Source organism: Tachyglossus aculeatus, unplaced genomic scaffold (assembly GCF_015852505.1).
Source record: "Tachyglossus aculeatus isolate mTacAcu1 unplaced genomic scaffold, mTacAcu1.pri SUPER_32, whole genome shotgun sequence".
Lineage (NCBI taxonomy): Eukaryota > Metazoa > Chordata > Mammalia > Monotremata > Tachyglossidae > Tachyglossus > Tachyglossus aculeatus.
In genome coordinates, this window is record NW_024044838.1 from 4,198,175 (window position 1) to 4,225,263 (window position 27,089).

The 27,089-nt window shown below is 49.4% G+C and overlaps 1 pseudogene; it reads right to left on the reverse strand.

Moving 5' to 3' along the window:
- Window positions 1-3,013: 3,013 nt before the first annotated feature.
- On the reverse strand, window positions 3,014-25,452 carry LOC119921914 (annotated as a pseudogene).
- Window positions 25,453-27,089: the final 1,637 nt, after the last annotated feature.

Genomic DNA, 27,089 nt, shown 5'->3' on the forward strand with positions numbered 1-27,089 from the left:
GTTCCCTAGATGTAAAATGGGGATTAAGAGTGGAAGCCCCATGTGAGACAGGGACCGTGTCCAACCTGATCAACGTAGAATTTAGAATAGCGCTCGGCAGCCAGTAAACTCTCAACAAGTACCACAATATTAATGATAATCATTATTATTATTATAGGTGCTTCAGGGAGGAGAAAGGTTTTCAGACGACCGCCTGGATCTCTCTGTTTTGGAGGCTGTAGACGATGAGGTTTAGTGTAGGCGTGACCACCACCACCTTGTCCCTGTCGAAGGATTAGGAGGCGGCGGACCGGACGTAAGTGTAGATGACGGGAGAATAGTAGAGGGAGACCACGAAGAGGTGGGGGAAGAAGGTGGAGGCTCTCCTCTTGCCCTCGGACGTACGGATGCGGAGGATGGCGGCTACGATGAAGCTGTAAGAGAGGCAGGTCATCAGGAAGTCCTCCATGGCCAGGGCGATGTCGGCCACGAAGACCATCGCCTCGTTGGCCCGAACGGGGCTGCAGGAGAGGGGCCAGCAGGGCGGGAATCTCACAGAAGAACTGGTCGACGGCGACCAGCCCGCAGAAAATCAGCCAGAGGATGGCGCCCGTGAGACCCCAGGCATTGGTGACAGCGATGAGGGACCGGTGTTGAGTAAGGCGGAGCATGTCCGTCTTGTTCTTGTTCTCCTTCTCCTCCTCCTCCTCCTCCTCTGTCCTCACGGGGCTCTTTTGAGGGGCCGAATGGTGAGTTTCCAGCTCACACTCCTAGAGTCCGGGACCCATTTTATCTCCCCGCCCCAGCCCCGCCGCTTCCCCATCCCCCCAAAGTCAGCCTCTGGGACCCTCCTACACACCGGGCCTTGAATCCTACATCAGCCACCTCACTGACCTCCCTGCCCCCTGTCTCTCCCCACTCCAATCTGTACTTCACTCTGGTGTCCGGATCATGCTTCTACAAAAAGGTTCTGACCATGTTTTCCCCACTCCTCTGGAACCTTTGGTGGTTGCCAATCCACCTCTGCATCAAACAGAAACCCTTCACCATTGGCTTTAAAGCGTGTAGTCAATTCGCCCCACCCTACCTCACCTCATGGGTCTCCTACTGCAGCCCAGCCTGCACACTCTGCTCCTCTAGCGCCAGACCACTCACTGTGCCCAGATCTCATCTATCTCACCGCCGTTCCCTTTCTCACATCTCCCCCGTCACCTGGAACTCCCTTCCCCTCAAGACTCCCACTCTCTCCACCTTCAAAGCCTTACTGAAGACACACCTCCTCCAAGAGGCCTTCCCTGATTAAGCCTTCATTTTCCCTCCTCCCTTTCCCTTCCTCATTTCTAAGCCCTCGGATCTGTGACCTCAGGGCAACCCTTACCACTTATGTACACATCTATGAATTATGTATTATTTTTTTACATTCATGTCTGTCTTCCCCTGTAGACTTTTAGCTCATCGTGGGCAAGGAATGTGTCTACCAGCCGTTTACTACAGTGCTGTGCCCACAGTAAGTGCTCAAAGAATACCATTGATGTTGATGGTGATATAATAATTAGAGCATCTGTTAAGTACTTACTATGTGCTAAGAACTGTACTAGCACTGGGGAATATAGAAGATTATAAAGCCTGGCAAAGATATGGCCCCATATTACTTTTATAGTAAGAATTATTGTGGAATTTGTTAAACATTCACTATTTGCCAAGCAGTTTGGGAGTCAGGAGGACTTGGGTTCTAAACCTGGTACCTTCACGTGTCTGCTGTGTGATCTTGGGCAAATCACTTCACCTCTCTGCACTTCAGTTGCCTCATCTGTAAAATGAGCCCCATGCGGTACATGGATATTGTCCAACCTGATTACCTTCTATCTACCCCAGTGCATAGAACAGTGCCTGACACATAGTAAGAATTTAACAAATACAATTAAAAAATACAAGACAATCATGTCAGACATAGTTCCCATCCTACACTGGGTTCAGAAGAGAGAGAGAGAGCAGGGCTTTTATCCACTTTTATCCCCATTTTACACATGAGGAAACCGAGGCCTAGAGAAGTTAAATGACTTGCCCGAGCTCACAAATAGCAAGCGGAGCCAAGATTAGAGGCCAGGTTTTGTGACTTCATGTCTTGTCTTCTTTCCAGTAGGAGACATTTAATTTAAGCCCTTCAACCTATCGCCACATGTCCGTGACTCCAGCTGTCACGTTTTCTCATCTGTGCAATGGGGATTGGCACATAGTAAGTGCTTAACAAACAAATACCTTTAAAAAGCCTCAAAATACCTTCTCTCCCTTCCCTTTAGACTGGTGAGTACCATCTAGTTCGGGAACTGTGTCTGACCTGATTATCCTGCTTCTATTTCAGCACGTAGTGCAGTGCTTGACACATAAGAAGTGCTTAACAAATATCAAAATTTAAATAATTATACCACATAATAATAAAAACAACAGTACTAAAAGTGGGTAATTTTATCAACAGGATAATGCTCTTACCACCAACAGATTTCATACAGATAAAGTTTCCTCTCATGGTATTTGTTAAATATCATTAATTGAGAAGCAGTGTGGCTCAGTGGAAAAAAGTACGGGCTTTGGAGGCAGAGGTCATGGGTTCAAATCCCAGCTCTGCCAATTGTCAGCTGTGTGACTTTGGGCAAGTCACTTAACTTCTCTTCGCCCTAGTTACCTTATCTGCAAAATAGGGCTTAAGACTAAGCCCCCCCGTGGGACAGCCTGATCACCTTGTAACCTCCCCAGTTCTTAGAACAGTACTTCGCACATAGTAAGCGCTTAATAAATGCCATCATTATTATTATTATTGAATGCTTACTCTGTGGCAGGCACTGAACTAAATGCTGGGGCAGATACGAGTTAGAGGTATGTGTTCATAAGACTTCAAACCTATTCTTTCTACCTATACAGGATGGTCTTGCGCTCTTGAAAAACTGCAGAAGGCATTTGAAAGCTGTTTTAGGACTTGGTCAAATTCTTTGGCTTGCTGGTAATGTGTTGCTGCACTGGGCATTGATGCATGTTTTCACCCTAAATCATCACGGTGTTGGGTTGTTTCGTTGATGACCTGTAAACAGCAAGTTGAGGAGAAGGACCAGGTAATGAGTGAAAAAGTGTCTGATGGCAGAGGTATGAGATTTGGAAACCTAATCAGATAACTCAAGCATGTTACCCTGGTGCTACCTTCAGAACCTCATTTTCCTTTAGTGAAGCTTGGTTTCTCCATTATGACAGCTTTGTTTCCCACAAGGAAGGGTGCAGGGTTGAGGGACAGTCAGAGGCTCAAATGCAGGCATGAGCTGCTGCCCACAAGACACTGAAAATGCCAGTGGTTCCAAGAGGCCCTTCAGGCAGTAGGGTCTACCAAACGCTTATTCACATTTCAGAAGCATATTCAGTGCAGGAGAGGCCAAAAGGAATCTGGAATCCAGCCCGAAACTAGAGGCTACCCAGGGCATCCAACTCAAGAATACCCAACAATGCTGTGGTCTTCCTACCTCCTAGGGAACGTATTTGGATGACCCCCAATTACCTTTAGTTGTCTGGGGATGCATTAATATGAACTATATGCTCCAGGGACACTGGGGTGCAAAGGCTGGCTGCCCGTATAGGGCACTGGCCCTGTAGAGTGACGATCAGTAGGGTATATCCTGGGGACCTATCAGTGAGGTGAGGGAATGATCTTCAGGGTCAGGCCAGGGTCGACTGCCTGGACTTACAGAGAGTCAAAATGTTTGTATGTGTATGGGTACTGGAAACAGGGATAAGAGACGTGTGAGGGTAAGTAAGATGTCCCTCTGAGCATGCCTGCCCTTCCCAGCTAGTCCTGGGAACTGAACTAGTGAGAGTCCTTTCCCGTAATCCCTGGCTGGGTGTGGGGCATATTGACGGTGGCACATAGGCCTTTCATTTCTTTCTGCAGACCCCTCTTCTTCCCCCCGACTCCAGCCCCTTGATTTAAGAAATTCAAATACTTGTCCATCCATAGTTTCAACAGTCTTGATAAGGAGTGTTCTTTTGGAATGGGTGTCCACCAGAGGGTGGGAGTCAACGTTGGTTTCTGAAAGATGAGAATAGCAATTTGTCAAAATGTGAGTTTAATGGTCCCTGCATATCACCCGTGAGTTCTCTACACAGGATTAAGAGTCTTGTCTTTACTCCTGTTGAGAATCTTTCTGTATCACCAGGAACCATCTCAGTGCCTTTGGAGGTTTCAAAAGTTGCCAACATTGGCTTCATGATCGTGATCAGCAATCCCTGTACACACAATACAATCCATGTATTGACTTCATGATCAGCAATCCATGTACACAGGCTGTGTGAACTATTGATTACAAAAGTGAATAGCTATTCATAAAATAGGGATTTTTTGGCAGTAATAAGTAAAAAAAAGTTTAATCAACTTTGTTGCCCACAAAAATAAACAGTTACAAGCCTAGGGGTAGTCAATGATCAAGTCAATGAGAACATTGGTATTTAGCAGAGTAAACAATTCAGGAATTGTGGGGTAGATTTAGTCAGGGTACATCTTGATTCTGACTAGTTCCTTTTGTCCTAATAAATCATGTGACCGGCTACTCAGGTTAAAAAGTCTAAATTTCAGCACATTCTATTATTATTATTATCATGTTATTTGATAAGTGCTTACTATCTGTCAGGCACTGTATTAAGAACTGGGAGGATAAAAGCAAGTCGAGGTGTTCCATGTGGGGCCCAGTCTCCATCCCCATGTTACAGATGAGGTAATAAAGGCACATGGAAGAGAAATGACTTGCCCAAGGTCACACAGCCGATAAATGGCAGAGCTGGGATTAGAACCCATGGCCTTCTGACTCTCAGGACCATGCACTATACACTACACCATGTGGGCCACAGTCACCCTTTGCGTGGTGTGACAACCACCCCTGCTTTAGTAGCAACTGTGTGAGTGATGGAATTACTCTAGTTTGACCCAGTAGATCACCTTGCCTGATTATACCTCCCACTCCTCTCCCCTACATACCTGATCTCCTCCCCCTCCAGCAGTTTGTGGTAGGTGGCTATTTCATTATCCAGTGCCATCATGACATTCAGCAGGTCCTGGTATTCATGCAGGTGGCGAGCCATCTCTTCCTTCATGTTCTGGATTTCATCCTGAAGGCGGCCAATAGTGTCTTGGTAGTTAGCAGCTTCAACTGAAAAGTTCTCCTCCATCTCACACATCTGGCGCTCCAGTGATTCGTTCTGCAAGAGAAGAGTAGGAGCTTGGCTATGACCTCATGAAAGATCTGGTGCCCCGAGCAATGCTGCCCAAACCAGTTTGGCCCCATTCTGTGGTCCATGGAGAGGCAGAGGTTTCTCAACATGAACATGGTGCCAGATAATAATAATAATAATGGCACTTATTAAGCACCTACTATGTGCAAAGTACTGTTCTAAGCGCTGGGGAGGTTACAAGGTGATCAGGTTGCCCCAAGGGGGGTTCACAGTCTTAATCCCCATTTTATAGATGAGGTAACTGAGGCACAAGAAGTTAAGTGACTTGGCCAAAGTTACACAACCGACAGCTGGTGAAGCTGGGATTTGAACCCATAACCTTTGACTCCTAAACTCACGCTCTTTCCACTGAGACACGCTGCTTCTCTAAAGTGTATGTCCAAACGCTTGCAGAAGCATTCTTAAGCCACGTTCCAATTGACTATTCCAAGTAATCATGGACAGAAGAATGAAACATTGTGTTCCAAGTTGACAGCTGACTGGTCCTCTGTCCTCTTGGGATCATGGGGCTGTGATCCACCCTGGGGTTCAGATGTCCACTGTGAATATTTTCTCATCAGTTTGCTGACCTCTCTGAAGCTGCTAATAGGAACAATGATGCCCTGCGCCAGGCCAAGCAGGAATCAAATGAGTATCGGTGGTAGGTCCAGTCTCTCACAGTCAGTCAAGCAGAAATAATCAAAGACACGGGGCCCAGAGGTGTGGTTCAGGAATTATCTGGTCTTTCATGCTAGCTTAACACTTGGTTAAAAACCTAAACTTCTTTTGTTTCAAACTTGAATTTAATCAGTAGTTTTGATTGCCGATGCTTTCTACTTTGGTTAGAAACACATTTGGGATTATGGAAATATGTGTTCATGGGGCAAATGGTTTAAATAGTCCTGTTTAAAATGTCTGTTGGGTGTCCTCATAGAAGGGGCGGGATGCCAATTTAGGAGGCTAGGATATTAGAGCAAAGCCCATTGTTGGTGTTAAGTTAGCCATCACCAAGCAAAGGGGAGAATTTCCTACAATGCCAACTTCAGCCAACACAGCGGACCTGTGGTATTTCATCCCCCACACCCACACCCTCCAGCATGTACTCGCAGTCCCTTTCAGTGAATCCACGTCACATGTGAGAGACTGGACCTACCAGGGATACTCATTTGATTCCTGCTTGGCCTGGCGCAGGGCATCATTGTTCCTATTAGCAGCTTCAGAGAGGTCAGCAAACTGTTGAGAAAACATTCACAGTGGACATCTCAACCCAAGGGTGGATCGTAGCCCCTTGGTCCCAAGAGGACAGAGGACCAGTCAGCTGTCTACTGGAAAGCTGGATCACCAATGAATTCCCTATTCCACTTTCCTACAGTCGCCAGGGCCACCTCCCGTAGCATACAGCGTGGTCCTGAGAAACCCATCTAGGGAAATAGGTGAGTCCTGCGCATGCCACATATGCTCCCAAAGGGAGCCCCTACCCTCTGACTGCCGGTTTGATAAAGTGAGTGTATTCATGCATGCACCGTACCCCCAATCCCTGCACCCCCTCTCCAGATGGGTGACCGATGCCAACTGTTTGGTTTAATCCCCAGAGAGCTCGTTTAGGGACTAGGCTTAGGGTCCCGCTCTCAAGGAACACCTTCCCCTGGAGTCACACCTTGGATTTGTACCATTCTTCAGCTTCATGGAGGTTCTTTGCAGCCACATTCTGGTACTGCTTGAGAACATCACACAGGGCAGCAGTGTGAATGGGCTTAGCTACATCCACATCGATTTGGATGTGCTGTTCCTGATTCCAGGCTTGCAGCTTCTGGATTTCCTGGTGAAGAATAAGTAGAGAAGATCAAGTTCCTGCTTGCTTCCCTGACAAGATCGGCTTAATTTACATTCCCTGATTAAGAGGAAGTCCATTACCTCGTCGTGAAGTTTCTTCAAGAAGACTAACTCTTCTTGTAAGGATTCGACTTTCCGCTTGAAATCAAGGCATGCCAGTGAAGCATTGTCAACATCCTGATTGAAATGAGCCAAATAACATATTCTAACCAAATCAACCATTCACAGACTCACATTTGCCTTTTAGAAAAGATTTGTTGAAAATAAGCAGAGTCTACCATGCCAAAGCATACGGAAAGAGTTGAGCTGAGCTTTCCAATCTGAGGTTTGGAATTTGGCCAAATCAATCTGATTCTCAATTTGGACATGCCGAGGTGAGAGGCAGTCGTTCTTTGGTAATTAGTCATAAGGGTAGGCCCGGTATCATGAGAGTCCAAATGGGGACTTCTTTATTGAGACAGATCCTAGGTGGATCTTGTAGGCCCTGCTCACCAACAGGAAGGCATGTTAGAAAAGCATAGCTCTGGCTCTGATTCTGGCTTCAGAAAGTGAAAAACAGTTGTGTCAATATATCAGTTCAACTTGCTTTTCCCCGTCTTCCAGAGGACGTCACAGCTTGGAGACAAGGGAGACAATGTGGCCTATTGGAACAAGCACAGGGCTGGGAGACAGGAAACTTGGGTTCAAATCCTGGTTCTGCCACTTGTCTTCTGGGTGACCTTGACCAAGTCACTTAACTTCTCTGGGCCTGTTTCCTGTAAAAGGGGAATTCAATTCTTGTCCTGCCTCCTTCATTGACTATGAGTTCTGTGTGAAAAAGGTACTCTTTCCATTCTGGTTATTTTTTCTCTGCCCCAGAAGCTAGCTCGTAGTGAGAACAACCACAGTAAGTGCATAGAGTATAGTACTCTGAATACAGCAGACATTCAATGTATACTACTGGATGAATGAATTAATTGCAATATAGTACCTTCTTCCCGTAGATTTCCTTTCTCTGACTGCTGCCCAAGCCTTCTTTTTTACTGCCCTGCCTTCAACCTTCAATCTTCTACCCAGATCATTTTCTTAAAAAAATTATTCTGGGCACATCTCCCCACTCCTTAACCCCCCCCCCCCCCCACATCTCAGTACAATACTCTGCACACAGTAAGCTCTCGATAAATACTATTGAATGAATGAATTAATGCCCCCTGATTTCTACCCCTCTGCTTTCTGCTCCTTTGCTTCTCAGACCCGCTGCCCCTCAGCTCTCTACCCCCTACCCTTCGTCTCTCCTTTCTCTTTCCCTCTGCTTTCTGTTGTCTGTCTCCACCCTTCTTGACTGTGAGCCTGTTGTTGAGTACGGATTGTTGATGACGTTGTACTTTCCAAGCTCTTAGTACAGTGCTCTGCACACAGTAAGCACTCAATAAATACTATAGAATGAATGAATGCCCCCTACTTTCTACCCCTCTGCTTTCCACTCCTTTGCTTCTCAACCCTCTGCTCCTCTACCCCTCTGCCCTGCTGTGCCTCAGCTCTCTTCGCCCTACCCTTCAGCCCTCCTTTCTCTTAGCCTTTGTTTTCTGCTATCTCCCCCCTTCTAGACTGTGAGCCTGTTGTTGGGTACGGATTTTCTCTGTAGATGAATTGCACTTTCCGAGTGCTTAGTACGGTGCTCTGCACACGGTAAGCGCTCAATAAATACGCTTGAATGGATGAATGAATGCTCCCTTCCCCTCTGCTCTCTACCTTCCTTCCACCCTGCGATCAGCTCTCTTCCCCTCTGCTCTCGGCTCCATGCCCCTTTGCTCTCAGCTCCCTGTCCCTATGCCCATCTGCATTCTTACCGTCTGCATTCTGCCCCACTACTTTCTACCCCCTGGTCTTTTCCCTCGTGGTCTCTTCCACCCTTGTCTCTGTCCCCAGAGTTTCTGCCCCCCTAGACTCTAAAACCCAGCTCTCAGCCCCCCGGTTCTATGTTTTCTGCCGGTAGCTCTCTGGATCCACAGATTTGCACCCCTCAGCATTCTGCCACCGGGTATCAGCTCCCCTTGGTCCCTGCCCCTCACTTCCCTGACCCCCTTCTCTCTGTCCCCTGCTTTCCTGCCCTGCCTCTCAGTTCTCTACTCCATGCCCCTTTAGTTTCTGCTCCCTGTCCCTCTGCCCCCGTCCTCCCCGCCCCCCTGCCCCCCACACAGCTCTTGACTCTCAGCCCCTCAGCTCTCAGATCTCTGCCCTTAAGGTCTGTATCTTTCAGTTCTCTGCCCCTCAAATTTTTCCCCTTGAGTCTCTTCCCCTCTGATCTCTGGCCCTTGTTCTCTGACTCCCTGCTCTCTATCCACCTGCTCTCTGAATCTCTGTCTCCCTGCTTTCTGCCCCTCAGCTCTCACTTCCCTGTGCTCCAGCCCTCAGTTTTCTGTCCCTCAACTCTATTCCCTCTGACCCTCAGGTCTCTGTGTCTTAGCTTCAGCTCCCTACCACTCATCTCTCTTCCCTCTGCCTCTCAACTCTCACCTCCAATCGCTTCATTTCACTGCTCCTCAGTTCTCTGCCCTTTCGTTCTCTGCTTTTTGCTCTCTTCCCTTTTCTTCTCTGGCCTTCTGCTCACTGCCCTATGCCGTTCTGCCCCTAGACTCCCTGCCCTGCTTCTCTGTCTCCCTGCTCTATTTGCCTTCCCTGATTTTTGCACCCGGGCTCTCTACCCATCAGATGTCTGCTCTCTAACATCCACTCTCTGCCACCCGCTCTCTAACCCCAACTCTCTGCCACCAGCTCTCTGCCTGCAGCCATATGTGCCATCTCCCAGCTATTTATCCTATACCCAATTCTCTGCTCTTTGTTCCCCAGCTCTCTGCCCCCCAGCTCTCTCATCTCTTGCCCCCCAACTCTCTGCTTTCTGCCCCCAGCTCTCTGCTCTCCGACACCCAGCTTTCTGTTTGCCCAGCTTTCTATCCTTCCAACTTTCCATCTCCCTGGCTATCTATCCCCCAAGGTTTCTGCCACTCGGCCCCTTTGCCCTCTACTCCTCTACTCTCTGTCCCTCTGCTATCTGCTACACCACTGCCTGCCCCTCATCTGCCTTCGCTCCTGACCTCTGTCTCCGTACTTTTTGCCCCCCTTTCTGTTCCCCCTATTGTCTGCCTCCTCCTCTCTGCTTCCCACACTCTGCCCCGCTGTTCTTTGGATCCTTAGATCTGTACTACTAATCTCCCTCCCCCTCAGCTCCAAGTCCTCAGTTTTAGCCCACTCCCCCCACTTTCTGGCCCACCAGGTTCTGCCCTCCCACTTTCTGCTCCCCCTGCTTAAGATCCCCCCATTCTCTGTCCCACAACTCTTTGATTTCTGTCACTATCTCTCTGTCCCTGAGCTCTAGGCTCTCCGCCGTTCAGCTCTCTTTCCCTCAATCCTCTGTCCCTGAGCTCTCTGCCCCTCAGTTCTCTGACCCCGAGCTCTCGGCTTTCTTCCAATCTGCTCTCTTCTTGCCTGCTCTTTGCCCGTCTGCTCTCTGCTCCCTAGCCCTACCTCACAGACTCCTGCCTCGTAGGTCTCTCTACCCCAGGCTCTCTGCCCCCTGGACTTCTGCTATCCTCCATAAGCTCTCTACCCTGCCCCCCAGTTCTCAGATCTCCATCCACATGCTCTCTGCTCTGCGTCCCCCAGTTTTCTGCAGCCTGTTTTTCAGCTATCTGCTGTCTTACCCCATGTCTCTGCTCTTTGTCCCTCACTTCCTGCTCCTCCAAGCTCCCGGCAATTCAGCTCAATTTCCTCCCCCAGCTCCCTGTTCAACTGTCTGTCTGCCTCCGTACTTACTGCTCTTGGCTCCAGTGTTCTGCTTTTTTCCCCCTCCCCCAGCTCTGTGCTTTCACCCTACTCCCTGCTCCCTAATCCCAGTCTCTTTGTCCCCCAATACTCTTTCCCCCGAGCTTTCTATTCCGCACCCTCCAGCTCTCTGTCCCATCCACCTCTCTCTCCTCCCAGCTCTCTGCCTGTCAGCTCTTTCCCCCCTGCTCTCTGACTTTTAGCTCTCTGTCCCCTGCCTTACCCAGCTCTTGGCTTTCTGCCCCTTGCCCCATCTCTCTGCTCCCCCAAATTTCTGCTCTGAGCCCCCTGCACACAGCTCTCTGATCTCTGCCCCAACCTCTCTGACACTCAGCTCTTTGGATCCCTAGCTCTCTACTCCTCAGATCTCTGTCACTAAGCGCTCTAACCTCCACGCCGCCCCCAGCCCTCAAGCTCACTGCCCCACCAGCTCTCTACCCCCCAGCTCCCTTCCCTATTCCCCTCCTGCTCTCTGACCCCATACCTCAGGTTTCTGCCCCCCAGGTCTCTGATCTCTGCCCCCCACCTTTCTACTCTCTGCCCCCGCTGCATTCTTTGCCCCTTCAGCACTCTGCTCTCTGCCTCACCAACCTTTCTGCCCCATGCCCCCAATCAATCAATCGTATTTATTGAGCGCTTACTATGTGCAGAGCACTGTACTAAGCGCTTGGGAAGTACAAATTTGCAACACATAGAGACAGTCCCTACCCAACAGTGGGCTCACAGTCTAAAAGGGGGAGACAGAGAACAGAACCAAACATACCAACAGAATAAAATAAATAGGATAGAAATGTACAAGTAAAATAAATAAATAAATAAATAAATAGAGTAATAAATATGTACAACCATATATACATATATACAGGTGCTGTGGGGAAGGGAAGGAGGTAAGATGGGGGGATGGAGAGGGGGACGAGGGGGAAAGGAAGGAAGGGGCTCAGTCTGGGAAGGCCTCCTGGAGGAGGTGAGCTCTCAGCAGGGCCTTGAAGGGAGGAAGAGAGCTAGCTTGGCGGAGGGGCAGAGGGAGGGCATTCCAGGTCCGGGGGATGACGTGGGCCAGGGGTCGACGGCGGGACAGGCGAGAACGAGGTACAGTGAGGAGATTAGCAGTGGAGGAGCAGAGGTTGCGGGCTGGGCAGTAGAAGGAGAGAAGGGAGGTGAGGTAGGAGGGGGCGAGGTGATGGAGAGCCTTGAAGCCCAGGGTGAGGAGTTTCTGCCTGATGCGCAGATTGATTGGTAGCCACTGGAGATTTTTGAGGAGGGGAGTAATATGTCCAGAGCGTTTCTGGACAAAGATAATCCGGGCAGCAGCATGAAGTATGGATTGAAGTGGAGAGAGACACGAGGATGGGAGATCAGAGAGAAGGCTGGTGCAGTAGTCCAGACGGGATAGGATGAGAGCTTGAATGAGCAGGGTAGCAGTTTGGATGGAGAGGAAAGGGCGGATCTTGGCAATGTTGCGGAGCTGAGACCGGCAGGTTTTGGTGACGGCTTGGATGTGAGGGGTGAATGAGAGAGCGGAGTCGAGGATGACACCAAGGTTGCGGGCTTGTGAGATGGGAAGGATAGTAGTCCCGTCAACAGAGATGGGAAAGTCAGGGAGAGGACAAGGTTTGGGAGGGAAGACAAGGAGCTCAGTCTTCGACATGTTGAGCTTTAGGTGGCGGGCAGTCATCCAGATGGAGATGTCCTGAAGGCAGGAGGAGATGCGAGCCTGGAGGGAGGGGGAGAGAGCAGGGGCAGAGATGTAGATCTGGGTGTCATCAGCGTAGAGATGATAGTTGAAGCCGTGGGAGCGAATGAGGTCACCAAGGGAGTGAGTGTATATTGAGAACAGAAGGGGACCAAGCACTGAACCTTGGGGAACCCCCACAGTAAGGGGATGGGAGGGGGAGGAGGAGCCTGCAAAAGAGGCTGAGAAAGAACGACCGGAGAGATAAGAGGAGAACCAGGAGAGGATGGAGTCTGTGAAGCCAAGGTCAGATAGCGTGTTGAGGAGAAGGGGGTGGTCCACAGTGTTGAAGGCAGCTGAGAGGTCGAGGAAGAGTAAGATAGAGTATGAGCCGTTGTATTTGGCAAGCAGGAGGTCATTGGTGACCTTTGAGAGCGCAGTTTCCGTGGAATGAAGGGGAAGGAAGCCAGACTGGAGGGGGTCGAGGAGAGAGTTGTTGTTGAGGAATTCTAGGCAGCGCGTGTAGACAACTCGTTCAAGGAGTTTGGAAAGGAATGGTAGGAGAGATATGGGACGATAACTAGAAGGTGAGGTGGGGTCAAGAGAGGGTTTTTTTTAGGATGGGAGAGACATGGGCATGTTTGAAGGCAGAGGGGAAGGAACCAGTGGAGAGTGAGCGGTTGAAGATGGAAGTTAAGGAGGGGAGAAGGGATGGAGCGAGAGATTTCATAAGATGAGAGGGAATGGGGTCAGAAGCACAGGTGGCCGGAGTAGCACTTGAGAGGAGGGAGGAGAGTTCCTCTGAGGATACCGCTGGGAAGGATGGGAGAGTAGCAGAGAGTGTTGAGAGCCGGGGGGATGGAGAAATGGGGGAAGAGACTTCGGGGAGGTCGGACCTGATGGATTTAATTTTGTTAATGAAGTAGGAGGCCAGATCGTTGGGGGTGAGGGAAGGAGGAGGGGGAGGAACCGGGGGCCTGAGAAGGGAGTTGAATGTACGGAAGAGCTGGCGGGGGTGATGGGCATGGGTGTCAATAAGGGAGGAGAAATAGTTTTGTCTGGCAGAAGAGAGGGCTGAGTTAAGGCAGGAAAGGATAAACTTGAAGTGAACGAGGTTGGCATGGTGTTTAGACTTTCGCCAGCAGCGTTCGGCAGCTCGAGCATAAGAGGGAAGGAGGCGGACAGTGGCAGTGATCCAGGGCTGTGGGTTAGTGGTGCGAGAGCGGCGAAGGGAAAGGGGAGCGAGTGAGTCTAGCTGAGTAGAAAGGGTAGAGTTGAGAGCAGTAATCTGATCATCAAGACTGGGTAGAGAGGAGAGGGCGGCGAGGTGGGGTGTGAGGCGCTCCGAAAGATGGGTGGGGTCCAGAGAGCGGAGATCTCTGTGAGGGAGTAATACGGATTTACAGGGGAAAGGAGTGTGAGTGAGGAGGCAGGTGAGAAGATTATGATCAGAGAGAGGGATTACAGAGTTAGTGAGGGTGGACACAGTGCAGCGGTAGGAGATGATGAGGTCGAGGGTATGACCAAGTTGGTGAGTGGGCGAGGTGGGGTGGAGGAAGAGGTTGGCAGCGTCAAGGAGAGATAGAAGGCGGGCGGCAGAGGAGTCGTTAGGGATATCCATGTGGATATTGAAGTCTCCGAGGATCAGAGTGGGTATGGAGAAGGAGAGAAGGAAGGTGAGGAAGGGGTCAAAGTCGTTAAAGAAGTTGGAAGTGGGGCCGGGAGGGCGGTAGATGACGGCTACAAGAATCTGGAGGGGGTGGTAGAGGCGAATAATGTGGGCTTCAAAGGAAGGGAAGGAAAGGGAAGGGGGAGGAGGGATAGTGCGAAAGCGACATTTGGAGGGCGAGAAGGAAACCGACACCTCCTCCTTTTCCGGTGAGTCTGGGGGAGTGGGAGAAGAAGAGGCCTGCACTGCAGAGAGCAGCAGAAGAGACCGTGTCGTCCGGCGACAGCCATGTTTCAGTTAGGGCGAGGAGGAGTAGAGAACTGGAAAGGAAAAGGTCCAGGATGAAAGGGGTCTTACTTAAAATGGAGCGGGGGTTCCAGAGGCCACACTTGGCAGCGGCTGTCGAGGGTGGGGAGGGAGGGGGAAGGGTGCGAGGGGTGGGGAGGGTTTGGATAGGGATGAGTTGGCGGGGGCCTGGGCGGGGAGAGTGGGAAGGGGGGGTGGCGATGGGAAAGGAGAACTGGGATGGGGTGGGGGCGGGGAGAAGGGGAGGGAGGGGGCCGGGAGGGAGAGGCGGAGGACCTGCGCTGGTACAGAGGAATCCTTGGTAGGGGGTGAGGGGGAGTGGTCTTGGTGGGTGAGAGGGAGGGAAACAGCTGGGTGGGAGAGGGGAAGGGGAAGGTGAGGAATGGGAATGGCAGTTGGGAGCAAGGGAACTGAAAGTTCATGGTGAGGTCAGCAGGGCGAGTGACAGTACAGCGGGGGGTTAACAATTGAGATGCAGAAGCAATAAAACAGTAGCAATGATAAAAGTAGGTGAAGGCATCACAGGGTGTAGTTAAGCAATCAATATGCTACGGCAATAATAGAATTGGCAGATAATGATGCCACAGAGAGCAGATACAAACTATTAAGAGCTGGAGTAGGGTGGGCCAGTTAAGGGGGGTCAGGGAGCAGAGATACCTGGAGAGGGGAGCGAACAGTCAACTAGCATGGGAGGGCTGAGTAGGTGTGAATGAGGTTGTCGTTAATGTAACATGTAACATGGTGCTAACATGGTGCTAACAAGGTGCTAACAAGGGCTTTTTACCTGGGGGCGGGGGGAGAGTCAGTCAGGACCGGACCGGGAAGGGGGGGGATGAGGGGCACTTTACGGAAGGCCTCCTAAGTCGGGGGGCGGAAGCAGGGGAGGCGTCCGTGGGGGCGCTGAGATGGCGGGCGGGTGAGCGGCCGGGCCTCTCGGGAACGGAGTCCCGGGCGTCAATGGCGGCGCTCTGAGGAGAGGATCCTTCCGGGAGCGGCAAGGCCGCGCTGTGTGATGGCGGGCGGGCGGGCGGGCCTCTCGGGAACGGAGTCCCGGGCGTCAATGGCTGCGCTCTGAGGAGAGGATCCTTCCGGGAGCAGCAAGGCCTCGCGGTGTGATGGCGGGCGGGCCTCTCGGGAACGGAGTCCCGGGCGTCTCGCGGTGTGATGGCGGGCGGGCGGGCGGGCCTCTCGGGAACGGAGTCCCGGGTGTCTATGGCGGCGCTCTGAGGAGAGGATCCTTCCGGGAGCAGCAGGGCCTCGCGGTGTGATGGCGGGCGGGCCTCTCGGGAACGGAATCCCGGGCGTCTATGGCGGCGCTCTGAGGAGAGGATCCTTCCGGGAGCAGCAAGGCCTCGCGGTGTGATGGCGGGCGGGCCTCTCGGGAACGGAGTCCCGGGCGTCTCGCGGTGTGATGGCGGGCGGGCGGGCGGGCCTCTCGGGAACGGAGTCCCGGGTGTCAATGGCGGCGCTCTGAGGAGAGGATCCTTCCGGGAGCAGCAAGGCCTCGCGGTGGGCCTCGCGGCCCCCATGCAGTCTGCCCTCTGCCCTCTGCCATCAGGCTCTCTCCTCTCTTCCTCAGGCTCCCTGCCCACTCTAGGCTTTCTTCTCTCTGCCCACACCCAGCTCTTTTCAATCTTACCCCAGATTTCTGCTCTTTGTCCACCAGTTCTCTGCTCTTTGCACCCCAGCTCTCTGCTCTCTGCCTCTCGGCTCCCTGTCTCTCAGATCTCTAAATCACTGTTAGGGTCTCTACGATCCACTGGACTCTGGGGTTCTGACATTTGGTCCATGGCAGGGAGGTTAAAGAGAGGGTGGGATTTTAAGAAGGAATGGAGGTTAGAATTGCGGGCCCAAATGGCAGCAGGAGAGGAAGGATAGGGTTCTTTCCCTCCCTTCTCTATGTGGGGAGACATGGGGAGCAGGGACTGCCGAGAATAGAATAGAGTAGATTCTATTTATCTAATTTGATGGTATTGATGCCTGTATACTTGTTTTGTTTTCTTGCCTGTCTCCCCCTTCTAGACTGTAATCCCGCTGTTGGGTAGGGATTGTCTCTATCTGTTGCAGAAATGTATCTTTCAAATGCTTAGTACAGTGCTCTGCACACAGTAAGTGCTCAATAAATACGTTTGAATGAATGAATGAGGGAACTGGGCAGCGTTTTTTTTGGGAGAGGAGGAGGAATCACCCTCTAGATAATGGCAAGGGACCCCACCCCTTACCCCTGAGTGGTTTGGCATGGTGCTTTCTCCCACATTAGAGAGGCTTATCACTGGCCTCCATCTCTCCCTTGGGAAGCATCATGGCCTCATGTTTAAAGCATGGGCCTGGGAGACAGAGGATGTGGGTTCTGATGCCAGCTCTACCATTTGTCTGCTGAGTGACCTTGGCCAAATGAATTCACTTCTTTGGGCTCCAGTTCCCACATCTGTAAAATTGAAATTAACATTGTGAGCCCCAGGTGGGACATGGGCTATGTCCAACCTGATTAGCTTGTATCTCTCCCACCGCTTAGTACAGTGCCTGACACCTAGTAAGTTTTTACAAATAATCAGTAAAAAAGCCGGCCTTGAGAGACTGAGTTTTCATGGATTCCTTTTCTAGAAGGGATTAGTGAGGGGCTGGCAGGAGCCAAGCCCCTGGGCTCCTGAGGAGTGATGGAGGATGGAACAGACCACAGAATACTAGCTAAGAATCCTTCGAGGAAGACAGCGTGTCCCCTTTCCAGTCCCTTACCAGTGCCCAAGGATTAGGCCAGAACGTAGGGTGGCCCTGGGCCCCAGCCAAACTCGAAGCAACTTGGAGCATCGGAAGGGCCCAAAGGCCCTCGGTTCCACCTGAAAAGGTGGACAGTGGAGCATCCTGGCCCCTACCTCTTCAGGTATGACAACACATTGACAGGCAGGTGGGTGGCCGGATGTTGGATCCGTTCCTCTATGCCTGATGCTGATTTGTTTCTCTTTGTGCAGGTCTTTTTGAGGCGCAGTCTTGTTCAGAGGCAGATCAGATAGATCAGATGACAGATGAGCAGTGCTGCTCAGTGGAAAGAGCACGGGCTTTGGAGTCAGAGGTTATGGATTCAAATCCTGACTCTGCCACTTGTCAACTGTGTGACCTTGGGCAAGTCACATAACTTCTCTGTGTTTCAGTTCCTTCTTCTGTAAATTCGGAATTAAGACTGTGAGCCCCACGTGGGGCAACCTGATCACCTTGTAACCTGCACATAGTAAGCACTTAATCAATGCCATTATTATTAATATTACTATTATTATTATTAATAGTAGTAGTAGTATTATCAGATTTGTACCCCTTCTAGACTGTGAGCCCACTGTTCGGTAGGGACCGTCTCTATATGTTGCCAACTTGTACTTCCCAAGCGCTTAGTACACAGTACTGCACACAGTAAGCGCTCAGTAAATACAATTGAATGAATGAATGAATGAGTTTGCTGGGTTCCTTGTCCATTCTAGAATGATTTGGTTGCTGAATTTAGCATCCTTTCCTGCCTGCTCCCGAGGACCCCATGCCGGCCTCTGATTGGCTCTAGGGTGTCCAGCTCAGGAGATAGAGTGAAGGTGATGAACCAGTTTCCATGCTCATCTTGGTGGTTCCTGGAGCTGAAGTGGTGCAATTGGTTATCACACGGTTCTTACAGTGTGGTATGGATGTAGGTCATTCTATCTCCTCGAAGAGGCCTTCCCTGACTAAGCCCTCCTTTCCTCTTCTCCCACTCCCTTCTGCTTCACCCTGACTTGCTCCCTTTATTTATTCCCCCCTCCCACCCCCTAAGCACTCATGTCTGTATCTGTCATTCATTTATTTCTGCTAATGTCTGTCTCCCCTTCTAGATTGTAAGCTTGTTGTGGGCAGGTAATGTGTCTTTTTATTGTTACATTGTACTATCCCAAGCACTTGGTACAGTGATCTGCACACCGGAAGCAATAAGTAAATAAATAAATGTGCCCCTCAGGTCTATGATCTCTGCAGCACTACCCCTCAGCTCTCTTTTCCCCACTCAGTTAGTAGGATTTATTGAGCACTTACCCTGTGTAAAGCACCGTGCTAGGTGCATGGGGAATACCGTTTAACCGTTAATCCACATTTTCCTTGCCCACAACAAACTTACAGTATAGAGCAGGAGAGAAACACTAATATGAAGAAATATAGTATAGATATGTAAATAAATGCTCTGGGGCTGGGAGGAGAGATGAATAACGGGAGCAAGTCAGGGCAATGCAGAAGGGGATAGGAGAAGAAGAAAGGAGGGCTTAGTCAGGGAAGACCTCTTATAGGAGCTGTGCCTTCAACAATGCTTTGAAGGGGAGACAGTAATTGTTGGATCTGAGGGAGACAGGGAGTTCCAGGCCAGAGGGAGGACATGGGCAAGGGGCTGGTGGCAAGATAGATGAAATCGAGATATAATGAAAAGGTTAACATTAGAGGAGCTAGGTGTGGGGGCTTGGTTGTACTGGGAGAGTAGGGTAGGTGGGGACAAGGTGATTGAGTGGTTTAAAGCCAGTGGTGAGGACTTTTTGATCTATGTGGAGGTGAATGGGAAACCACAGGAGACTCTTGAGGAGTGGGGAAATATGACCTGAAGGTCTTTGTATAAAAATGATCCGGGCAACATAGTGATATATGGACAGGACTGGGGAGATATAGAAGGAAGGGAGGCCAGCAAGGAGGTTGATACAGTAATCCAGGTTGTTAGGATGAGTGATTGGATTAATGTAGTAGACGTTTAGATGGAGAGGACAGAGCAGATTGTAGTGATGTTGTGAAGGTGGAACTGACTTGATTTAATGATGGATTGAATATTGGGATGGAATACGAGAGAGGAGTAAAGGATAATGAGGGACAGGAAGGATGGTGATACTGTCTACAGTGATGGGACAGTCAGGGGGAGGACAATGTGTGGGTGGGAAGGTAGGGAGCTCTGTTTTGAACATGTTCAGCTTGAGGTGACAGGAGGATATCAAATAGAGATGTCTTGAAGCCAAGAGGCAATGCGAGACTGCAGAGAGGGAGGGAGATCAGGACTGGAGATGTAGATTTGGGCATCTTAGAGGTGAAGTCATGAGTGCGAATGTGTTCTCCAAGGGAATGAGTGTAGATAGAGAATAGAAGGGGACCCAGAACTGAACCTTGAGGGACCCCCACAGTTTGGGGGTGGGAGGCAAAGGAGAAAAATTAGAACAAATGAGCCTGAGAATGAGCGGCTAGAGAGAAAAGAGAAGAACCAGGAGAGGACAGTGTCAATGAAGCCGAAGTTGGATAATGTTTCCAGGAGAAAAAGGTTGTCAATGTTGTCAGTGTTTAAGGCAGATGAGAGGTAGAGGACAAATAGGTTATGATGTTGGATATGGCAAGAAGCTCTCTTATGAATCAATGCCTTACCGTGGCAGAAGAGTTTGCGTATGCCAATGAAGCCTAAAGCTATGCCATTGCATGATACCCTCGCTGGGTTACCCATAATGGAATGGTCTAAACGGAAGCATCAGACAAAGTTTATTCACCTGTGCTGGGCAACAGTGCTATAGGAAAGAGTCAAAGGTGGTTGATCAAATGATCAAAATGTTGATCAAGGACAACACCAGAGACTCAAGTTTTCACCAAGCGGAGGGAGGCAATAGTAAACCACTTCTGCATTTTTACCAAGAAAACTCCATGGATACATATACCAGAATGATTACAGATATCGGAGAAGCAGAGAAGCAGCGTGGATCAGTGGAAAGAGCCCGGGCTTTGGAATCAGAGTTCATGGGTTCAAATCCCAGCCAGCTCTGCCAATTGTCAGCTGTGTGACTATGGGCAAGTCACTTAACTTCTCTGTGCCTCAGTTGCCTCATCTGTAAAATGGGGTTTAAGACTGAGAGCCCCCGTGGGACAACCTGATCACCTTGTTACCTCCCCAGCTCTTAGAATAGTGCTTTGCACATAGTAAACGCCTAATAAATGCCATTATTATTATTATATAGTGCTGGAAGATGAGCTCCTCAGGTTGGTAGGCACTCATTCATTAATTCATTCATTCAATCGTATTTATTGAGCGCTTACTGTGTGCAAAGTACTGTACTAAGCGCTTGGGAAGTACAAATCGGCAACATATAGTGGCGGTTCCTACAGAACTACGGGCTCACAGTCTAGAAGGGGGCGACAGACAAGAAAACAAAACAAGTAGACAGGTGTCAATACCATCAGAATAAATAGAATTATAGCTATATACACATTATTAATAAAATGAACAGAGTAATGAATATGCACAAATATACATACGTGCTGTGGGGAGGGGAAGGTGGCTGAGCAGAGGGAGGTGGGGGGTGATAGGGAGGAGAGGAGGAGGAGAGGAAAAGGAAGGGCTCTGTCAGGGAAGATCTCCTGGACGAGGTGAGCTCAATGAGCTGCTGGGGAAGAGCATGTGACGTCTCAGAGTATCATGGGTGTCTGTGACGTGTCCAGAATAAAGCCTTTGGAACACCTGGTCGTTGATGTTGCCACACAAGAAATGAGTATCTGAAGCTGTAAAGATACTCTTATTATTACATCATGGAATGTATGAAATATGAACCAGGGTAAGTTGGAAATATTCAAGAATGAAATGGACCAATTGAAGATTGACATCTTAGGAATAAGCAAACTGAAATGAACTGGTACTGGGTATTTCCAATAGAATGAGCACATCATATATTACTCTGTCCATGCTGAAAAAGAAGTGTCATAGCAATAATTGAAACAAAGAAAACTGCTAAGACACTTATTGGATATAAAGCTGTCAATGACATATTGATATCTAGTAGGTTCAGAGGAAAACCATTCAGTAGGACCATACTTCAGGTGTATGCCCCAACAACAAATGCAGGGCAAGAAGAAATAGAGAGGTTTTACAGTGAAGTACAGAGAGAATTTGATAAAAGCTGTAAGCAAGATGTGTTGATTATCACTGGGGATTGGAATGCAAAAGTTAGTAATGGAATGGAAGTGATAGTTGTTGGAAAATATGGTCTTGGAAATAGGAATCGAGCCGGGGACCGACTTATGAGTTCTATGAATCAAATGACTTTTGTATTGCCAACACCTTCGTTTTCCAACCTAAACGACGACTGTGGACATGGACTTCACCAGATGGACTATATAGAAATCAAATAGACTATATTAATTGTAGAACGAGATGGAGAAGTTCTATTTTGGCATCAAAAACGTGACCTGGGGCTGACTGTGGAACAGACCACGAGCTGTCAATGTTTAAACTCAGGATAAAACTTAAGAAGATCAATCATGCTTTATAGGTGTCCAAAAATCAATTGACGAATATTCCCCCTGTATTTAAGTATCATTCATTCATTCAATCGTATTTATTGAGAGCTTACTGTGTGCAGAACACTGTACTTACTGCTTGGAAAGTACAATTCGGCAACAGAAGCATGTAAAAAATATATTTGATGCGCTTAATCTCACAGCCAAGGAACCAGAGGAAATGTGGATGGAGACTAAAAATGTCATCAAGGAAGAAAGTGACACAGTATTACAAAAGGTTAGGAAGAAGAAAATGCCAAAATGGATGTCAAACATAACTCGCGAAGTAGCCAAGAAAGGGAAGTAAGCAAAAAATCAGAGGACAAAACGACCTGGTTAATGAACTGAACCGAGAAGTCCAGCGTTGAACCACGAAGGACAAACAGGAATATTATAACAGCATATGGAAAGAAATGGAAGTCAGTAACAAAAATGGGCAGACAAGATCACTATTTCAGAGGATTAAGGAAATTAAGGGAATGTGTCGTCCTCGGATTGGCTTTGTCAAAATGAAGATGGCCTGACGATAAATGATACCAAGTGGAATCAAACAGAGATGGAAAGAATACACCTAGGAACTGTACCCTAAAGATAGCAATATAAAAGAAGTATTTGAGTAAGTTCATTTTGAATTAGAGCCACTTATCATGGAAAGTGAAGTTTTAGGTCATCTTTATGCTACCTCACCAAAAACAAGGGACCTGGCTTGATAGGCTTCCTACTGAGATGTTTCAGGCAGCTGAAGAGGAAGCGGTCAAAGTAATTACCAAATTATGTCAACAGGTATGGCTAATATGGCTAACCCCTCAATGGCCATCTGATTGGGAAAGATCAGTTCATGCTCCAATACTGAAACGAAGAGATATAACTAAAAGCAACAATTATCTACAGTTTCCTTGATCTCACATGCCAGGAAGGTACTGCTAAACGCTATACAGCGTCCAATGGAGGCCTACATGGAATATGAATTGCCCTTTGCTCAGGCAGGATTCCAGAAAGGACGAGGGACAGGAGATATTATAGCTGATGTCCTTTGGATAATTGAAAGGACAAGAGAATAGCAAAAGGAAGTCAGCATGTGTTTTATTGATTATAGTAAGGCCTTTGATTGTGTGGATCACAAGAAATTCTGGAGCACATTAAGGGAAATGGGCGTACCAGACCATTAGGTGCATTAATATGGAACCTATACAATAATAATAATTATAATTACAATACTAATGGCATTTGTTAAGTGCTTACTGTTTGCAAAGCCCTGTTCTAAGCACTGGAGAAGTTACAAGGTGATTAGGTTGTACTGTGGGGGGCTCACAGTCTTAATCCCCATTTTACAGATGAGGGAACCGAGGCACAGAGAAGTTAAGTGACTTGCCCAAAGCCAAGCAGCTGACAGTTGGCAGAGCTGGGATTTGAACCAATGACCTCTGACTCCAAAGCCCGTGCTTTTTCCTCTGCGCCACGCTGCTCCTCTGGATGACAGACAGGTGGCTACAATAAGAACAGAATAGGGAGAAACAGTTTGGTTTTCCAATAGCAAGATTGTATGTCAAGGATGTATCTTATTGCCGTATCTGCTCATCCTTTACACGGAATACCTAATGAGAGAAGTCGGACTCGATAAAGACAAACGGGGAGTAAAGATTGGAGGGAGCAATACAAACAAGGTTCGTTATGCTGATGATATAACCCTACTAGCAGAAAGTGAAGAAGACTTGAAGGGCTTAATATTAAAAATTAAGGAACAGAGCAAAAAGATTGGCCTATATTTCAATGTCAAGAAAACAGAGATCATGGCAAATGAAAGTTTTAGCACTTTAGTCCTAGACGGAGAGAAGTTTGAAATAGTTGATAATTTTTCTATCTTGGGATCGATAATCAATAATAAAGGATCTAGTAGACAAGTAAAACTCCAAAGATTAATGATAGGAAGAGTTGCTATGAAGAGCCCAGAAAAGACGTGAAATGTGCTGTGCTGATGTACCAATTGCCACAAAAACACAAATGATTAAACTCTATGGTATTCCTAGTGACAATGTATGGATCTGAAATCTGGACAGTGAAAAGACAGGACAGAAATAACATCGATTCTTTGGAAATGCGGTACTGTAGAAGGCTTTTGCAAATACCATGGACTGCCTGAAAACCAAACAAATTAAACCCACGTGGTCTTTTCAGGGCCAAAAGTCTCGACTTACATTAGCTTATTTTGGACATGCAATTAGGAGGACTGATTCTCTGTAGAAGACACTAATGCTAGGAAAAGTCCAGGGAAAACGTAGAAGAGGTAGATAGGCAGCTAGATAGGGACCAAAGCAGCAATAATGGAAGAACCGTTAGAAAGGTTGCGGATTATGGCAGAGGACAGGACAACCTGGAGAAAGTATATCCATGGAGTACTTTGAATCGCAAATGACTCGATGGCACATGATAATAATAATAATAATAATAATAATAATAATAATAATAATAATAATAATAATAATAATAATAATGTTCTAAGTTTTTCTCTGCAATAGCCATCCATGACTAAACCTGGACATTCAGGAGGAGATGGTGAGATGAGAAGAGGTGATAGATGACCCGTGGTTTATCGGGCAGTTAGTACATCTGTGAAACTCACTGGACCCGTCTGAATCGGGCAAACGCAATGCCAAATTCAGGATCTTGTGGTGGCTGGTGAAGTGGCCTGGCAGAGGTGTCGGTAGAGGAGATGTGGTGTCCTGGTGGAGATGTCACAATGGGTGATGGCGGTAGCCCAGCGGAGGTGTCAAGGCAGATGTTGGCGGTGACCCAGTGGAAGCATCATGGTGGTTGGTGCAGTGTCCAGAAGAGGTGTCCGGGGGGTGGCCGCGGTGGTCTGTCAGGGGTGTTGGATCAGGTGGCACCACTGGCCCAGTGGAGTTGTCTGTCGGCTGGTGTGGTGGCCAGCCTGTGGTGTCAAGGTGGGTGTTAGTGGTTGCCCACCTGAGGTTTTGTTGTGGCAGGTGCGGTGGCCCAGAGGTGTCAGGGTGGGAGGCAGTAGTGGCCCAGCAGGAGGGGTCAGGATGGCTGGTCTGGTGGCCGAATGGAGGTGTTGGTGGCCCTGGAGGTGTCGGGAGTGATTGACATCAGTGGCCCAGGAGGAGGTGTCAGGTCGGCTGGTGCGTTGGCCCAACTAAGATGCCCAGGCGGCTCGTGTGGTGGCCCAGCAGAGGAGGTGAGGCCAGTGGTGCTAGCGGCCCAGTGGTGTCGGTGTGGGAGGCGGAGGTGACAGGGCTGAGGTGTTGGGATGACAGGATGCAGTGGCCCAATGGAGGTGTCATAGCAAGTGGCCCAGCTGGCTCAGAAGAGGCGTTGAGGTGGCTCGTTTGCTGAATATTGGGGCAGCCCAGAGGAGTGTCAGGGACAGTAATATGGAGACTGTACCAGTAGCCTGGAAGAGGCATCAGGAAGGTGGCACCGTGACAGGGCCAGCTGCTCTGAGGTGGTGTCGGGCGGGGGGGGGGGGTTGGTTACGAAGACAGTGCTAGTGGACTGGTGGTGGTGTCAGCGGAGGGTGGCATATGGTGACCCAGAGGTGCTGTCAGAGAGGCTGGCACGATAACAGTGCCAACGGCCCGGAAGTGGTTTCAAGAAGGGTGGCAAAATGACTGTGCCAATGGCCCAGACGTTTCATGTAGGGGGGCACAGTGACTGTGCCAACTGCCTATAGGAAGTGTCGGTCAGGGTGTCACGGTGATGGTATCGGTTGCCCATAGGAGCTGTCAGGGAAAGTGGCGCGATGACAGTGCTGGTGGCCTGGAGGTGGTGGCGAGAAGAATGGCACAGTGACGATGCCAGTTGTCCAGAGGAGGTATCAGGGTGGGTGGCACAATGATGGTACCTTCTGGCCCAGATGGTAGCACAATGAGAGTGCCGGTGGCCCCAGAGGTGGTGTCGAGAAAGGTGGCACTATGACGATGCCGGTTTCACAGGAGGTGTCGGGTAGAGTGGCACGATAACAGTGCCAGCGGCTCAGACAACATGTGTGGAAGGGTTACAGATTGACTTTGTCTGTGGCTCCGAGGAGTTGTCAGGGAGGCGCTTGTTGTTGACAGGGCGGGCTGACTATAAAACTTTTCAGGGAAGGTGGCACGATGACAATGTCAATGGCCTGGTGATAGTGTCAGGGGTGGGTGTCATGGTCATATTGCCAGTGACACAGGGGCGATGCAGGGAAGGTGGCACGATGATGGGGCCGGGGTCACAGAGGAGCTGTCATGGAAGGTGTATTGATGATGGTGTCGACAGCCTCAGGTGGTGTCGAGAAGGGTGATACTATGATGATGTTGGTTGCTCAGTGGAGGCGTCAAGGAAGGTGGCACAGTGGCACAGTGATGGGACCGCTGTCAGGGAGGGAGGCAAGGTGACTGTGCTGGCTGCCCAGAGGTGGCGTTGGGGAGGCTGGAGCTGGGATAGTGCCACAGATGTCAGGCAGGTGGTGGTGGTGGAAGGTAGCACGGTGACAATGCCAGAGACCCAGAGATGGTGTCAGGTAGGGTTGCACGAGGACAGTTCCGGCCACCCAGAGGTGACATTGAGGCTGACACAGTGACGTTACTGGCTGCCCAGAAGAGGTATCGGAGAAGATGGCAGGATCATAATGTCAGCATCCCGGTAGTGGTGCCGACAGAAGGTGGCACGGTGGACAATGCCGGTGACCCAGAGGCGGTGTCAGTGAGGGTGGTACAGTGATGGTCCCGTGGCCCGGAATTGGTGTCGAGAAGGACGACATGATGACGGTGACAGACACCGAAAGGCGGTGTCAGGGAGGAGGCACGATGATGGGGCTGGCAGCCTGGAAGTGGTATCAAGAAGGGTGGCACGATCACGGTGTCGGCTGGGCAGAGGAGGAGTCAGGAGGGTGGTATGAGGACGTTGCCGGCTGCCCAGAGAAGGTGTTCCCAGGAAAGCCTAGCTAAGACCAATGATCAGTGACTTCATGTATATGCTGATTTATCACATCTGAAGTTGTTTCAGTTTCAGTTAGACAAGTAGAGTGTTACAACCTGCTCTGAGAATAATGATTGAGATCTCTCTCTCTCTCTCTCTCTCTCTCTCTCTCTCTCTCTCTCTCTCTCTCTCTCTCTCTCTCTCTCTCTTTCTGGTACATGTACACCCAACTCCAAATAGCAACTCCTGCCCCCATCCCCCACCCCCATCACCACCACCACTAGATTTGCCATACTTCCTTCTAGAAGCAGGGGAAAAGATCCACAGATCAAATCCTGCCTGGGTAAGTAATTAAACATCCCTACATATCTTAGGGAAGCA